This window comes from Xyrauchen texanus, chromosome 6 (assembly GCF_025860055.1).
Source record: "Xyrauchen texanus isolate HMW12.3.18 chromosome 6, RBS_HiC_50CHRs, whole genome shotgun sequence".
NCBI classification, from domain to species: domain Eukaryota; kingdom Metazoa; phylum Chordata; class Actinopteri; order Cypriniformes; family Catostomidae; genus Xyrauchen; species Xyrauchen texanus.
In genome coordinates, this window is record NC_068281.1 from 46,673,728 (window position 1) to 46,689,820 (window position 16,093).

General features: G+C 40.0%; 1 protein-coding gene and 5 non-coding genes across 7 annotated transcripts in view; all 6 read left to right on the plus strand.

The window, feature by feature from the left end:
* Positions 1-16,093, plus strand: part of LOC127644551 (gastrula zinc finger protein XlCGF57.1-like) — a 532,867-nt gene that overhangs the window by 296,530 nt on the left and 220,244 nt on the right. The gene's annotated exons all lie outside the window — the stretch shown is intronic.
* On the plus strand, positions 297-411 carry LOC127645856 (U5 spliceosomal RNA). Its single transcript, XR_007970824.1, has one exon. It is a non-coding gene; the product is annotated as a U5 spliceosomal RNA (small nuclear RNA).
* trnag-ucc (transfer RNA glycine (anticodon UCC)) lies at positions 859-930 on the plus strand. Its single transcript has one exon. It is a non-coding gene; the product is annotated as a tRNA-Gly (tRNA).
* LOC127645853 (U5 spliceosomal RNA) lies at positions 2,231-2,345 on the plus strand. The gene has a single exon (XR_007970822.1). It is a non-coding gene; the product is annotated as a U5 spliceosomal RNA (small nuclear RNA).
* LOC127645854 (U5 spliceosomal RNA) lies at positions 3,827-3,941 on the plus strand. The gene has a single exon (XR_007970823.1). It is a non-coding gene; the product is annotated as a U5 spliceosomal RNA (small nuclear RNA).
* LOC127645873 (U5 spliceosomal RNA) lies at positions 5,424-5,536 on the plus strand. Its single transcript, XR_007970840.1, has one exon. It is a non-coding gene; the product is annotated as a U5 spliceosomal RNA (small nuclear RNA).

Below are 16,093 nucleotides of genomic sequence, written 5' to 3' on the forward strand. Positions count from 1 at the left end.
TTTCTTGTTTTACCTCAACACCTTACTCCAGAATTACCCTATCAAACGTTGTAATGAAGTCAACTAATATGTGTTATGCTTTCCATTAGGGGATTTTACTTGAACTCAGCTTCAGTGAGATTCTCTTTAGATTGGGATTGTTTTAATTTTTAGAGGGAAAAGGTATTACCTTAAATGCTCCCAATTGGAATGGTCCACTGAGAAAAGCAATCCAGGAGGAACCTGCACCAGAGGTTACCCTTGTTGATTATTATGGCACAGTAGTGTTAGGGTACTGGCCCAAAGGCTATGGCTCACAGCTCGAGTTTCTCTTCATTGCGTATAAATCTTTCGCCTTTTACTAAAGATTTCCGTGGAGGGGAGCCTTTGCGAGTTTCCTGTATTTTTGGGAGCTCTGCTGCTAGTGGAGCTACACGAGTTTGGTAAAAGCAGCATACATTTAAACATGGGATTGCAAGGCAGAGTGCTCTATGGGATCTGCAAGCAGGTCATTGGAATAGCATGTGGAGTAACCTCATATTTGGGCCTTTATTTGATCTTGACAAAAGGGATACTTGTTCTTCAGATAAAGCATGATCAATACTAATTTTGTTTTTGTTTGGAGTTGGGTAATGAATTTCCACCTGTAACCTTTCAGTTGTTTAACACCTTAAAAGTGTTGGTAAGCAGCACGTATTTAAGGTCTGTCTAGCATTAAATGGAGTACTCTCTTCCACAAGATGGATAAGTCGGGATACAGACAGCAGGCATGCATTTTCAATGTGGGTATAAACTAGTATTTTGTTAACCAAGGAATGTTCTCTGCTTTTTTATATGTACGCAATTCTATAAAACATGGCCTAAATGTTGCTTCTGCTTGCGTTGGTGGTATAGTGGTGAGCATAGCTGCCTTCCAAGCAGTTGACCCGGGTTCGATCCCCAGCCAACGCATTGCATTTGGTTCAAGATGTTGTTATAATGAAATGGCTCATTTCTTCAGCAGCTTGAAAGTAGTATCTTGTTTATGTGATCCAAGATGTTTAGCAACCCAAAAAATGACACTACCCATCAGGGAAGACAATCCAGGTCTAATGCGTAACAGGCCAAGACACAGTCCACTAGACCAACGAGGAAGTGCCTCTGAATCGTGGCCCCTGAGCCGATTGCCAGTTTGTGCAAAACCTGCCTGTTCACAAGAATAGTATTGCTTACAATATGACAAACACTTTAAAGAAACAAGCACTTGTGCAAAGTAGTGTTTGGCAACCAGGGGAAACATCGCGAATGGCGCTTAAAGGTGCAAACACACCACTCAATTAGAATTGACAAGTTATTGTTCGGAAGCCCTAAAATGGCAAACTACCCGTCTTCCAGCGTGACAGGCGGAGATACTGTCCACTATACTAACGAGGAACGGCGTGCCAACTTGCTTCCAGTCATGGTGCCAAGTTGGGCAAACAGCATCTCCATATCTAGGATATGTAATGACTTTACAAAATTCAATCACATGAAGGTTCAAGGAGTATGATGCATTTTCATCAATTCAACAAAGAATTAAAACAATAGCATGCACTGTTTTCTTCTGTGCTAAAGGCCTTGGATGTTTATTAGAGTAGGGTGAAAAACAGGGTTTTGGTGAGTCATATCAGATCGCAATCAATGGTGTGTTGACACCTTTATTCTTTCTTTGTTCCTGAAAACTACTGTGATTCACACTGAATCACATTGTCACATGTTACTAGCCTGTGCCCTGAAAAGACTGAGTGGAAATGTTTCTTACTCACACCTGAGAGATGCCCATGGAAGAAATCCACATGATGTATATCAGTGTAAAGGATGTTTTGGTTCTGTGCTGTGTGGGCCATGCCCTTTTCCATATAAATGTTCTATGGCTTACTCTTCAGAACAAATGGCAATGATATTAATGTCACAACATGTTTGCACAAAGCACAACTTTCTTGTTTTACCTCAACACCTTACTCCAGAATTACCCTATCAAACGATGTAATGAAGTCAACTAATATGTGTTATGCTTTCCATTAGGGGATTTTACTTGAACTCAGCTTCAGTGAGATTCTCTTTAGATTGGGATTGTTTTAATTTTTAGAGGGAAAAGGTATTACCTTAAATGCTCCCAATTGGAATGGTCCACTGAGAAAAAGCAATCCAGGAGGAACCTGCACCAGAGGTTACCCTTGTTGATTATTATGGCACAGTAGTGTTAGGGTACTGGCCCAAAGGCTGAGTTTTCCAACTCAAGTTTCTCTTCATTGCGTATAAATCTTTCGCCTTTTACTAAAGATTTCCGTGGAGGGGAGCCTTTGTAAGTTTTCTCTATTTTTGGGAGCTCTGCTGCTAGTGGAGCTACACAAGTTTGGTAAAAACAGCATAGATTTAAACATGGTATTGCAAGGCAGAGTGCTCTATGGGATCTGCAAGCAGGTCATTGGAATAGCATGTGGAGTAACCTCATATTTGGGCCTTTATTTGATCTTGACAAAAGGGGATACTTGTTCTTCAGATAAAGCATGATCAATACTAATTTTGTTTTTGTTTGGAGTTGGGTAACTCCATTGCATTTGGTTCAAGATGTTGTTATAATGAAATGGCTCATTGATCCAAGATGTTTAGCAACCCAAAAAATGACACTACCCATCAGGGAAGACAATCCAGGTCTAACGCGTAAGAGGCCAAGACTCAGTATACTAGACCAACGAGGAAGTGCCTCTGAATCGTGGCCCCTGAGCCGATTGCCAGTTTGTGCAAAACCTGCCTGTTCACAAGAATATTATTGCTTACAATATGACAAACACTTTAAAGAAACAAGCACTTGTGCAAAGTAGTGTTTGGCAACCAGGGGAAACATTGCGAATGGCGCTTAAAGGTGCAAACACACCACTCAATTAGAATTGACAAGTTATTGTTCGGAACCCCTAAAATGGAAAACTACCCGTCTTCCGCGTGACAGGCGGAGATACTGTCCACTATACTAACGAGGAACGGCGTGCCAACTTGCTTCCAGTCATGGTGCCAAGTTGGGCAAACAGCATCTCCATATCTAGGATATGTGTCATTTGTAAATGACTTTACAAAATTCAATCACTTGAAGGTTCAAGGAGTATGATGCATTTTCATCAATTCAACAAAGAATTAAAACAATAGCATGCACTGTTTTCTTCTGTGCTAAAGGCCTTGGATGTTTATTAGAGTAGGGTGAAAAACAGGGTTTTGGTGAGTCATATCAGATAGCAATCAATGGTGTGTTGACACCTTTATTCTTTCTTTGTTCCTGAAAACTACTGTGATTCACACTGAATCACATTGTCACATGTTACTAGCCTGTGCCCTGAAAAGACTGAGTGGAAATGTTTCTTACTCACACCTGAGAGATGCCCATGGAAGAAATCCACATGATGTATAGCAGTGTAAAGGATGTTTTGGTTCTGTGCTGTGTGGGCCATGCCCTTTTCCATATAAATGTTCTATGGCTTACTCTTCAGAACAAATGGCAATGATATTAATGTCACAACATGTTTGCACAAAGCACAACTTTCTTGTTTTACCTCAACACCTTACTCCAGAATTACCCTATCAAACGATGTAATGAAGTCAACTAATATGTGTTATGCTTTCCATTAGGGGATTTTACTTGAACTCAGCTTCAGTGAGATTCTCTTTAGATTGGGATTGTTTTAATTTTTAGAGGGAAAAGGTATTACCTTAAATGCTCCCAATTGGAATGGTCCACTGAGAAAAAGCAATCCAGGAGGAACCTGCACCAGAGGTTACCCTTGTTGATTATTATGGCACAGTAGTGTTAGGGTACTGGCCCAAAGGCTGAGTTTTCCAACTCAAGTTTCTCTTCATTGCGTATAAATCTTTCGCCTTTTACTAAAGATTTCCGTGGAGGGGAGCCTTTGTAAGTTTTCTCTATTTTTGGGAGCTCTGCTGCTAGTGGAGCTACACAAGTTTGGTAAAAACAGCATAGATTTAAACATGGTATTGCAAGGCAGAGTGCTCTATGGGATCTGCAAGCAGGTCATTGGAATAGCATGTGGAGTAACCTCATATTTGGGCCTTTATTTGATCTTGACAAAAGGGGATACTTGTTCTTCAGATAAAGCATGATCAATACTAATTTTGTTTTTGTTTGGAGTTGGGTAACTCCATTGCATTTGGTTCAAGATGTTGTTATAATGAAATGGCTCATTGATCCAAGATGTTTAGCAACCCAAAAAATGACACTACCCATCAGGGAAGACAATCCAGGTCTAACGCGTAAGAGGCCAAGACTCAGTATACTAGACCAACGAGGAAGTGCCTCTGAATCGTGGCCCCTGAGCCGATTGCCAGTTTGTGCAAAACCTGCCTGTTCACAAGAATATTATTGCTTACAATATGACAAACACTTTAAAGAAACAAGCACTTGTGCAAAGTAGTGTTTGGCAACCAGGGGAAACATTGCGAATGGCGCTTAAAGGTGCAAACACACCACTCAATTAGAATTGACAAGTTATTGTTCGGAACCCCTAAAATGGAAAACTACCCGTCTTCCGCGTGACAGGCGGAGATACTGTCCACTATACTAACGAGGAACGGCGTGCCAACTTGCTTCCAGTCATGGTGCCAAGTTGGGCAAACAGCATCTCCATATCTAGGATATGTGTCATTTGTAAATGACTTTACAAAATTCAATCACTTGAAGGTTCAAGGAGTATGATGCATTTTCATCAATTCAACAAAGAATTAAAACAATAGCATGCACTGTTTTCTTCTGTGCTAAAGGCCTTGGATGTTTATTAGAGTAGGGTGAAAAACAGGGTTTTGGTGAGTCATATCAGATAGCAATCAATGGTGTGTTGACACCTTTATTCTTTCTTTGTTCCTGAAAACTACTGTGATTCACACTGAATCACATTGTCACATGTTACTAGCCTGTGCCCTGAAAAGACTGAGTGGAAATGTTTCTTACTCACACCTGAGAGATGCCCATGGAAGAAATCCACATGATGTATAGCAGTGTAAAGGATGTTTTGGTTCTGTGCTGTGTGGGCCATGCCCTTTTCCATATAAATGTTCTATGTCTTACTCTTCAGAACAAATGGCAATGATATTAATGTCACAACATGTTTGCACAAAGCACAACTTTCTTGTTTTACCTCAACACCTTACTCCAGAATTACCCTATCAAACGTTGTAATGAAGTCAACTAATATGTGTTATGCTTTCCATTAGGGGATTTTACTTGAACTCAGCTTCAGTGAGATTCTCTTTAGATTGGGATTGTTTTAATTTTTAGAGGGAAAAGGTATTACCTTAAATGCTCCCAATTGGAATGGTCCACTGAGAAAAAGCAATCCAGGAGGAACCTGCACCAGAGGTTACCCTTGTTGATTATTATGGCACAGTAGTGTTAGGGTACTGGCCCAAAGGCTATGGCTCACAGCTCGAGTTTCTCTTCATTGCGTATAAATCTTTCGCCTTTTACTAAAGATTTCTGTGGAGGGAGCCTTTGCGAGTTTCCTGTATTTTTGGGAGCTCTGCTGCTAGCGGAGCTACACGAGTTTGGTAAAAGCAGCATACATTTAAACATGGGATTGCAAGGCAGAGTGCTCTATGGGATCTGCAAGCAGGTCATTGGAATAGCATGTGGAGTAACCTCATATTTGGGCCTTTATTTGATCTTGACAAAAGGGGATACTTGTTCTTCAGATAAAGCATGATCAATACTAATTTTGTTTTTGTTTGGAGTTGGGTAATGAATTTCCACCTGTAATCTTTCAGTTGTTTAACACCTTAAAAGTGTTGGTGTTAGAAATGAAAATATTCTAAACCTCAGTGCCTTTTTCCTCTCCGGGTTTTTATTGAGTCGTGAATCAAATCAAGCAAACCAACGTTGGGGAGAAAGGTAAAGAATAGAAAAAGCTCCTTGTCTCCTCAATAACATACAAATATATAGGACAATACTGAAGGGAGTTCACATCTCTGAACCAATAGAAATAGACATTACCTCATAGATGACAAATGCATATGTTGGTCTCCTTCAAAACCTTAAGAGCCTTCGGACCTCTGGCATACACACTATTACAGTCTACACACTACACAATGTATACACAGAGGAAGAGAGAGAGAGAGAGAGAGAGAGAGCTCCATGCTAACATAAAACAGATGTTTGATAATGTATTCGGAATGGAATATTCCAACACAGCATTTTCTATCTTGGACAGAGCTGAGATATACCTATTTCTGACAGTGCCCGCTTTGATAATGACGTTATATTATAACATAATTATCACATTACATGATTCTCAGCATGTCCATTATTACATAATAATACATGAAACATATTTCAATTAAACATTTCTTTCAAAATCATTAGTACTTGATAGTTCTGCTTGCTAAAGGGTATTTGAGAGAATACAAAAGTATTCATAGAAAGATAAATCAACATTCTAATGAATGGAATAATACAGCAAACAATAAATGAAAGAATTAACAGTATAACTCCAATTGGTATTAAAGAAGATACAAGTAATTGTTTCCAACTTGTAATCCAATCTCCAAACCCATAATCTATCATTCATTTGTCTTCTCTGTAATTCATCAACAATTTTTTGTCATATTATTTATACCATCTATGATATGACCATCTTCATCATTTTCGGGTATATATGTACAAATATAACAGTCACACTGTTGCATTAGTAATTGTAACAAACATAGGCCAAATAATAACATAAGTAGAATGCATACAACAATCGATATAATGGAAGACATTCAGGGTGCGAAACCACCCAAACACATTGGAAAATGTCCCCGTATTCCCTAACGTTATCAGCTAATTCTTTATTCAACTTATCCCTTTCCTTTCATAACTTCATGAATTCACCATCATCATCATCAATGTGACCCAGGATGTATGTATAGCATTTATCACCAAATATTTTACATATTCCTACTCCAATCTTTAGCCAAGAATTAATCCAAACATTTAATACCTCTTGGCTGTCCAACACGGTAAATATACTTCAGGGTCACTTGGGGCATCACACTCTGTGTAACTTTGTTTCTGGGTGTTTACCCGTACCCTCATAACAAAAACATCTTCATTTAATATTACCATAAAACATAAACCATTATACATTATTTCTAGGAATTGGAATTACACTTGTGACTCCTTGCTTTTGTTTTGATACCGAACGGGCATAGGCAAGCACGAACAACTGCCCTATGCAGTGTCAGTATGAATGTTTTCATGTTGACTGTTCCAGGTTCCTCCTCAGGTCCTCCTAATTCAAAGATTCCGGTTCGGGCACTGGCACTGCATGTTCAGCTCCTCCAGGGCTTTCACCGTTCACCTTGAATCAGTAAGGCCTTCCTCTGGAGCAAGCTTCACGCGGCTTGCGTGGATCCACTCTGGTTGAAGATCAGTCAGCACCTCCGTTCGGGTCACCGGCAATACAGTAGTTGGGCCCACTTTAGTTCACCTAACTTTTTGGTTTCAGATACTTCAACAGAACCTGCTGATTCAGAACAAATGAGAAGAACTTTCTGCAGGCAGAGGGAGAGAAATATCATTATTTATGTCGTTTAAATATTTTAATGAGGAAACCCACATAATCCGCGATGATCACCTCCGTGTCACCTGTGGAGAGATTGCCAGCGCGACCTCTGACCCAAGGGGTCGGGAAAGGTCTACCCATAAGAATTTCAAAGGGAGACAGTTTTGTAGTGGCTGACGGAGACATTCTCATTTCCGTCAATATGGCAGGCAATAAATCAACCCAATTTCTGCCCGTATCTAGACACGCTTTATTAAGACGTTCTTTTATCGTTTTGTTCAAACGCTCCACGTTTGACGAAGACTGAGGATGATACGGGATATGAAAATGCCAATTAATACTAAGTTCTTTAGCTAATAATTGTGTTACTTTAAAAGCAAATGGAGTTCCATTATCGCTTGCTATAACAGTTGGAATACCGAAACGCGGTATAATTTCTTTGGCAAGAACCTTCACTACTGTCTTTGCGTCTTCTTTTCCACACGGAAAAGCCTCAGGCCACTTAGTAAATCGGTCAATAATCACGAGCAAATACTTGTGATTTCCACATGGAGGCATGTGTGTAAAATCGATCTGTAAATATTGGAAAGGAAGTTCAGGATGCGGTAAAGCATCATGGCTGATTGCCTTGTGCCTGTTTGTTTGCGCACACACCAGGCAAGCATCCAATATCAACAAAGTATTTCTTCGAACGTTCGCAATGCAGTATGATTGATTCAAATTTTGTATCACTTTCTCTTTTGACACGTGTGATACACCATGATAATGTCTACACAGCATTACAACAGTAGATGCTGGTAGCGCGATTCTACCTTGTTTATCTCTTAAAATACCAACTTGATCTGGTTTTACTTCATTGGCTGCCCAATGAGTCAAATCATTTTGAGTAGGATTCAGCTTGTAAGATTTTAACATCCAAATCATTAATCAAAGATGAATTCATCATCGGCACTTCATTGTTTTGTTCATCTACATGCGGACTACGCATTGCTTCTTTGCTGCCCATTTCGCTACTTCATCCGCAAATCTGTTACCTTTGGCCTCGTCAGATTCACCTGTTTTATGACCAGCTACTTTAATTACAGCAAGCTTCAATGGTTGCTGTGCTGCACTAATCAGCTCGGCCACAATGTTATGATGCGAAATAGGTTTTCCTTCGGAGGTTTTGAAATTTCTTTCCTCCCACAATTTAGCAAAATCATGGACTACGCCATACGCATATTTGGAGTCAATATATATATTGATACACTGACCTTTTGCCAATTGACAAGCTCTTGTTAAAGCAATCAGTTCTGCGACTTGTGCTGATTTATGTGGCAGTGAATACGCTTCAATTACTTTGTTAGGCAATTCAACAATAGCATAACCACACAAATATGTATTGTCGTTTGGCTTAAAGCAGGATCCATCAATATACCAATGGATTCCCTCCTCCAGGACAGACGTGGAAACGTCTGGCCTGCAAGCAGTCGAAATTTGGATCCTGTTCAGGCAGTCGTGGTCGTCGCTCTCAAATTCACCTTGTGTCAGCAACCTATGCAAATGTACAGTAGGGCCATGAATAACAGAAGTTACTTTCAACGTTACATTAGCAGTAGCTAACAATATAGCCTCATAGCCGAACGGCGTTAGGCAGTCATGTGTTGAGTCGAAATATTATGCATAATGGCTCCTACCCGATGAGAAACATGTACAATAAGAGGATGTGACAAAACAACCTTTTCAGCATCCTGTATCATGATTGCTGTAGCAGCCACTGCACGCAAACAAGCCGGAAGTCCCTGAGCGACCGAATCAAGGGTCTTAGATAAATAAGCTATTGGACGAAAAGTGCCCCCATGCTCTTGGGCCAGGATTGCTGCGGCTGTGCCCCCACTTTCGATACACGTATAGATGAAAGTCTTGTGTGTAACAGGGTAGGCCAAGGGCAGGCGGCCTTAAGAGTGATGCTTGCAAATGTTTGAATGCTTGATTCATCTCACTTGTCCATGTAAGATCGTCGTTGTCACCCAGCATAGCTTCGCGCAGGATTTTGTCAAACATGGAGCAATTAGGCACCCACAGGCGGCAGTAATTGACCAGTCCCAGGAAGCTTTGCATTTGCTTCCATGTGGATGGATGCTTAAATGTAGCGATGGCTTTGATCCTGTCCGCAGACAGACGAACTTGGCCTTGTGACAGTTCATGTCCAAGGTAAGTGACTTTTCTCTGCACCCATTGAAGTTTGTCAGCCAGGACTTTGCAAACAATTTCACAGAGGAAGAGAGAGAGAGAGAGAGAGAGCTCCATGCTAACATAAAACAGATGTTTGATAATGTATTCGGAATGGAATATTCCAACACAGCATTTTCTATCTTGGACAGAGCTGAGATATACCTATTTCTGACAGTGCCCGCTTTGATAATGACGTTATATTATAACATAATTATCACATTACATGATTCTCAGCATGTCCATTATTACATAATAATACATGAAACATATTTCAATTAAACATTTCTTTCAAAATCATTAGTACTTGATAGTTCTGCTTGCTAAAGGGTATTTGAGAGAATACAAAAGTATTCATAGAAAGATAAATCAACATTCTAATGAATGGAATAATACAGCAAACAATAAATGAAAGAATTAACAGTATAACTCCAATTGGTATTAAAGAAGATACAAGTAATTGTTTCCAACTTGTAATCCAATCTCCAAACCCATAATCTATCATTCATTTGTCTTCTCTGTAATTCATCAACAATTTTTTGTCATATTATTTATACCATCTATGATATGACCATCTTCATCATTTTCGGGTATATATGTACAAATATAACAGTCACACTGTTGCATTAGTAATTGTAACAAACATAGGCCAAATAATAACATAAGTAGAATGCATACAACAATCGATATAATGGAAGACATTCAGGGTGCGAAACCACCCAAACACATTGGAAAATGTCCCCGTATTCCCTAACGTTATCAGCTAATTCTTTATTCAACTTATCCCTTTCCTTTCATAACTTCATGAATTCACCATCATCATCATCAATGTGACCCAGGATGTATGTATAGCATTTATCACCAAATATTTTACATATTCCTACTCCAATCTTTAGCCAAGAATTAATCCAAACATTTAATACCTCTTGGCTGTCCAACACGGTAAATATACTTCAGGGTCACTTGGGGCATCACACTCTGTGTAACTTTGTTTCTGGGTGTTTACCCGTACCCTCATAACAAAAACATCTTCATTTAATATTACCATAAAACATAAACCATTATACATTATTTCTAGGAATTGGAATTACACTTGTGACTCCTTGCTTTTGTTTTGATACTGAACGGGCATAGGCAAGCACGAACACCTGCCCTATGCAGTGTCAGTATGAATGTTTTCATGTTGACTGTTCCAGGTTCCTCCTCAGGTCCTCCTAATTCAAAGATTCCGGTTCGGGCACTGGCGCTGCATGTTCAGCTCCTCCAGGGCTTTCACCGTTCACCTTGAATCAGTAAGGCCTTCCTCTGGAGCAAGCTTCACGCGGCTTGCGTGGATCCACTCTGGTTGAAGATCAGTCAGCACCTCCGTTCGGGTCACCGGCAATACAGTAGTTGGGCCCACTTTAGTTCACCTAACTTTTTGGTTTCAGATACTTCAACAGAACCTGCTGATTCGGAACAGATGAGAAGAACTTTCTGCAGGCAGAGGGAGAGAAATATCATTATTTATGTCGTTTAAATATTTTAATGAGGAAACCCACATAATCCGCGATGATCACCTCCGTGTCACCTGTGGAGAGATTGCCAGCGCGACCTCTGACCCAAGGGGTCGGGAAAGGTCTACCCATAAGAATTTCAAAGGGAGACAGTTTTGTAGTGGCTGACGGAGACATTCTCATTTCCGTCAATATGGCAGGCAATAAATCAACCCAATTTCTGCCCGTATCTAGACACGCTTTATTAAGACGTTCTTTTATCGTTTTGTTCAAACGCTCCACGTTTGACGAAGACTGAGGATGATACGGGATATGAAAATGCCAATTAATACTAAGTTCTTTAGCTAATAATTGTGTTACTTTAAAAGCAAATGGAGTTCCATTATCGCTTGCTATAACAGTTGGAATACCGAAACGCGGTATAATTTCTTTGGCAAGAACCTTCACTACTGTCTTTGCGTCTTCTTTTCCACACGGAAAAGCCTCAGGCCACTTAGTAAATCGGTCAATAATCACGAGCAAATACTTGTGATTTCCACATGGAGGCATGTGTGTAAAATCGATCTGTAAATATTGGAAAGGAAGTTCAGGATGCGGTAAAGCATCATGGCTGATTGCCTTGTGCCTGTTTGTTTGCGCACACACCAGGCAAGCATCCAATATCAACAAAGTATTTCTTCGAACGTTCGCAATGCAGTATGATTGATTCAAATTTTGTATCACTTTCTCTTTTGACACGTGTGATACACCATGATAATGTCTACACAGCATTACAACAGTAGATGCTGGTAGCCGATTCTACCTTGTTTATCTCTTAAAATACCAACTTGATCTGGTTTTACTTCATTGGCTGCCCAATGAGTCAAATCATTTTGAGTAGGATTCGCTTGTAAGATTTTAACATCCAAATCATTAATCAAAGATGAATTCATCATCGGCACTTCATTGTTTTGTTCATCTACATGCGGACTACGCATTGCTTCTTTGCTGCCCATTTCGCTACTTCATCCGCAAATCTGTTACCTTTGGCCTCGTCAGATTCACCTGTTTTATGACCAGCTACTTTAATTACAGCAAGCTTCAATGGTTGCTGTGCTGCACTAATCAGCTCGGCCACAATGTTATGATGCTGAAATAGGTTTTCCTTCGGAGGTTTTGAAATTTCTTTCCTCCCACAATTTAGCAAAATCATGGACTACGCCATACGCATATTTGGAGTCAATATATATATTGATACACTGACCTTTTGCCAATTGACAAGCTCTTGTTAAAGCAATCAGTTCTGCGACTTGTGCTGATTTATGTGGCAGTGAATACGCTTCAATTACTTTGTTAGGCAATTCAACAATAGCATAACCACACAAATATGTATTGTCGTTTGGCTTAAAGCAGGATCCATCAATATACCAATGGATTCCCTCCTCCAGGACAGACGTGGAAACGTCTGGCCTGCAAGCAGTCGAAATTTGGATCCTGTTCAGACAGTCGTGGTCGTCGCTCTCAAATTCACCTTGTGTCAGCAACCTATGCAAATGTACAGTAGGGCCATGAATAACAGAAGTTACTTTCAACGTTACATTAGCAGTAGCTAACAATATAGCCTCATAGCCGGAACGGCGTTGGGCAGTCATGTGTTGAGTCGAAATATTATGCATAATGGCTCCTACCCGATGAGAAACATGTACAATAAGAGGATGTGACAAAACAACCTTTTCAGCATCCTGTATCATGATTGCTGTAGCAGCCACTGCACGCAAACAAGCCGGAAGTCCCTGAGCTGACCGAATCAAGGGTCTTAGATAAATAAGCTATTGGATCGAAAAGTGCCCCCATGCTCTTGGGCCAGGATTGCTGCGGCTGTGCCCCCACTTTCGTACACGTATAGATGAAAGTCTTGTGTGTAACAGGGTAGGCCAAGGGCAGGCGGCCTTAAGAGTGATGCTTGCAAATGTTTGAATGCTTGATTCATCTCACTTGTCCATGTAAGATCGTCGTTGTCACCCAGCGTAGCTTCGCGCAGGATTTTGTCAAACATGGAGCAATTAGGCACCCACAGGCGGCAGTAATTGACCAGTCCCAGGAAGCTTTGCATTTGCTTCCATGTGGATGGATGCTTAAATGTAGCGATGGCTTTGATCCTGTCCGCAGACAGGCGAACTTGGCCTTGTGACAGTTCATGTCCAAGGTAAGTGACTTTTCTCTGCACCCATTGAAGTTTGTCAGCCAGGACTTTGCAAACAATTTCTTTTTTGTGGCAGCAGCACACATGTGACCAGCAGGCAGGTGTCTGGAGGAAGTTTGACATCTTTCAGTGTGTCGTGCACTACAGCGGAGAAAACAGCCGGAGAATCTCTGAACCCTTGAGGGAGACGTGTCCAACTATATTGACAATTCTGAAAACAAAATGCAAACAGTGGCTGAGTATCAGGATGAACAGGAATACTGAAAATTGCGGAGCTTAAATCAATAACATAATAAAATGTATGTTCTGAAGGAATAGAATTAATTATAGCCTGAACTTCTGGTACAATAGGAGCAAGTGGTTTGACCAAATCATTAATTTTTTCTTAGGTCTTGCGTTAAACGCCAAGTACCATTAGCTTTCTTAATTGGATTAATTGGTGTATTATAAGGTGAATGAGTTCGAACCAGAATGCCTTGTTCCAAAAATCGATCAATGAGAGGTTTAAGTCCCTCCTCTTTTTCCTTTGAAAGCGGGTGTTTATGAAACACAGGCCTAGTATTTATCAAAATCGCCCTGTAGGGCTGGATATCTATTAACCCTACGTCATCCTTGTGTTCCGCCCACAATTGAGGGTTGACTCCCGAAATTTCTGGTAGCCGCACAGTTGCAGACGAATCTTCAACAAGAGCATTTCCGGTGTCGGTTGTAATGGAAAAACTGAAGGAAACAAAAGTGTCAAAGAGTTAGCATCAAAATTCAATTTCATACCAATTTTGTGCATCAAGTCTGCACCTAACAGGCAGAATGGTGAATTCGGTATAATTGCAAATGAATGCATTTTAAACAATGTCGATACATCCTTAGAGGTAATTGGTAAGGTGGGCGTCAATTCAGCATTTCACAGGAACATTATTAATCCCTACAGAATTAATTTGCTTTCCCGTGACGGAGCCTGCATGAGTACACATCGGAAGATAACGAGGACACCGAAGCGCCGCTATCAATTAAAACATGTAGGTTTATGGTCAACATTTAGTTCAAGTAATGGCAAAACATTTGATTTATTTGGATATTACATCGAAAGTTTTGAAAATTCAGATTCTTTGCTCTCGCACCGTCAGGCGCGATTCCATTCAGTTGGATATCTCCTTGAATTTTTATTTTTTATTTATTTATTTTTTACACTCTGTCTGTAGCTAGGAGAAAACGAAGGTGGGGGTTTTCTGTCATAGACATTTGAGCGTGTACACATCTGGTTTGTATTAAACTGTTGCTTTTTCCCTCTCCCCTCAGGCAGTAAGCCTGACTGTGAACTGAGATGAGCCCTTTGTCTGCAAGATTTTGCAAGATGTCCAGAACGACCACAACAGTAACATTTAACAGACTTTTTGTGTGAACGAAGGGACGTTTTTTCTGAGCCGCATCAACCTGTAACATAATTAGAGTTTTTTCTTTTGAGGAAGCAAAGGCTTCAGCAGAGGAAAACTCACATAAACACTTGTCAAAGTCATCAATTGACATCGTTAAAAAATTATTCGTGGTGATAGCTATAACATCAGCAAAAGGCAACGTATGAACCTTAAATCCTTCTGAAGTTTCCACGAACGGAATTGCAGTTGCAGCCTTCAAATCATGATGCAGTTCATTTTTCACGGGCGCACACGCTAAAGGAGCCTGAAAATATTCATAACTCGGAGGGAGAGCGGGGAGAGAAAGTTTCATGTTTCTCCTCAGGCTGTGAGACTGACTGAGTGACACTCACCACTCTGTCCGACTCTGCTCTGAGATCAGCCCGCGGAGTAGAAAATTTACGATCTTTTTATTTTTTTTTATTTATTTATTTTTTTCATCCTCTTTGTCTATCTCAGGTCCATGATCCCAGTACTTTTTCATCATTGCCCAAGTTTTATAGGATTGTGTCATATAATCAAAGTCCCATTCTGGATTACCCCAATTTCCTAAAATCATGTCTTTCAGCTGCAGTCATGTCTGTATCTTTAAACGATCTTTCAGCGGAAATGGATCTAATTGTATTTTACCCTCTGACCAGCCAGCTAAATTTGATAGATAAGGTTCCGTAAAAAGGCTTGATTATTTCTATCCATAAAATCTTTCGGAGATTCATTAAATAAAGGTGGATTTATTTTATTTCCCATTTTTGAGACCACAAAAATATACACCTGTAAACAAAATAAACAAAATTCAAATAATCAAATAGAAAAAACAAAGAAGAAAAAATGCTGCAGTGTCAATTGTTAGTAAAGCATTTTAGTCAAAGAAGCAAAAGAAAGAAGAGGAATAGAGAAAGAGGAGAAAAAATTGCATTGATTCAATCACAAACCCCCAAAAAAGCGACGGAGATTTTTTATGCTTATAAAAGTAAGGATCTCACACAACGAAGGAAATTAATCACGTTTCCTTACGTTCTTCTCGAAGTTTATCAAAAACTTACGAGGAAATCACATAACAAAAAAGAGGAATTCATGTCTCTTTCTTTGTTCTTCCCGTATTTCATTAGAAGTACGAGGAAACCTTCCGCATTTATCAAAAAATACGAGGAGACCGTACACTACTAACGATAAATAAACTGGATCATGTCCTTTATCGCTCTTCCGCATTATTTAAACACGAGGAGTCACCAGTCTCTGCTGAACAGTCTC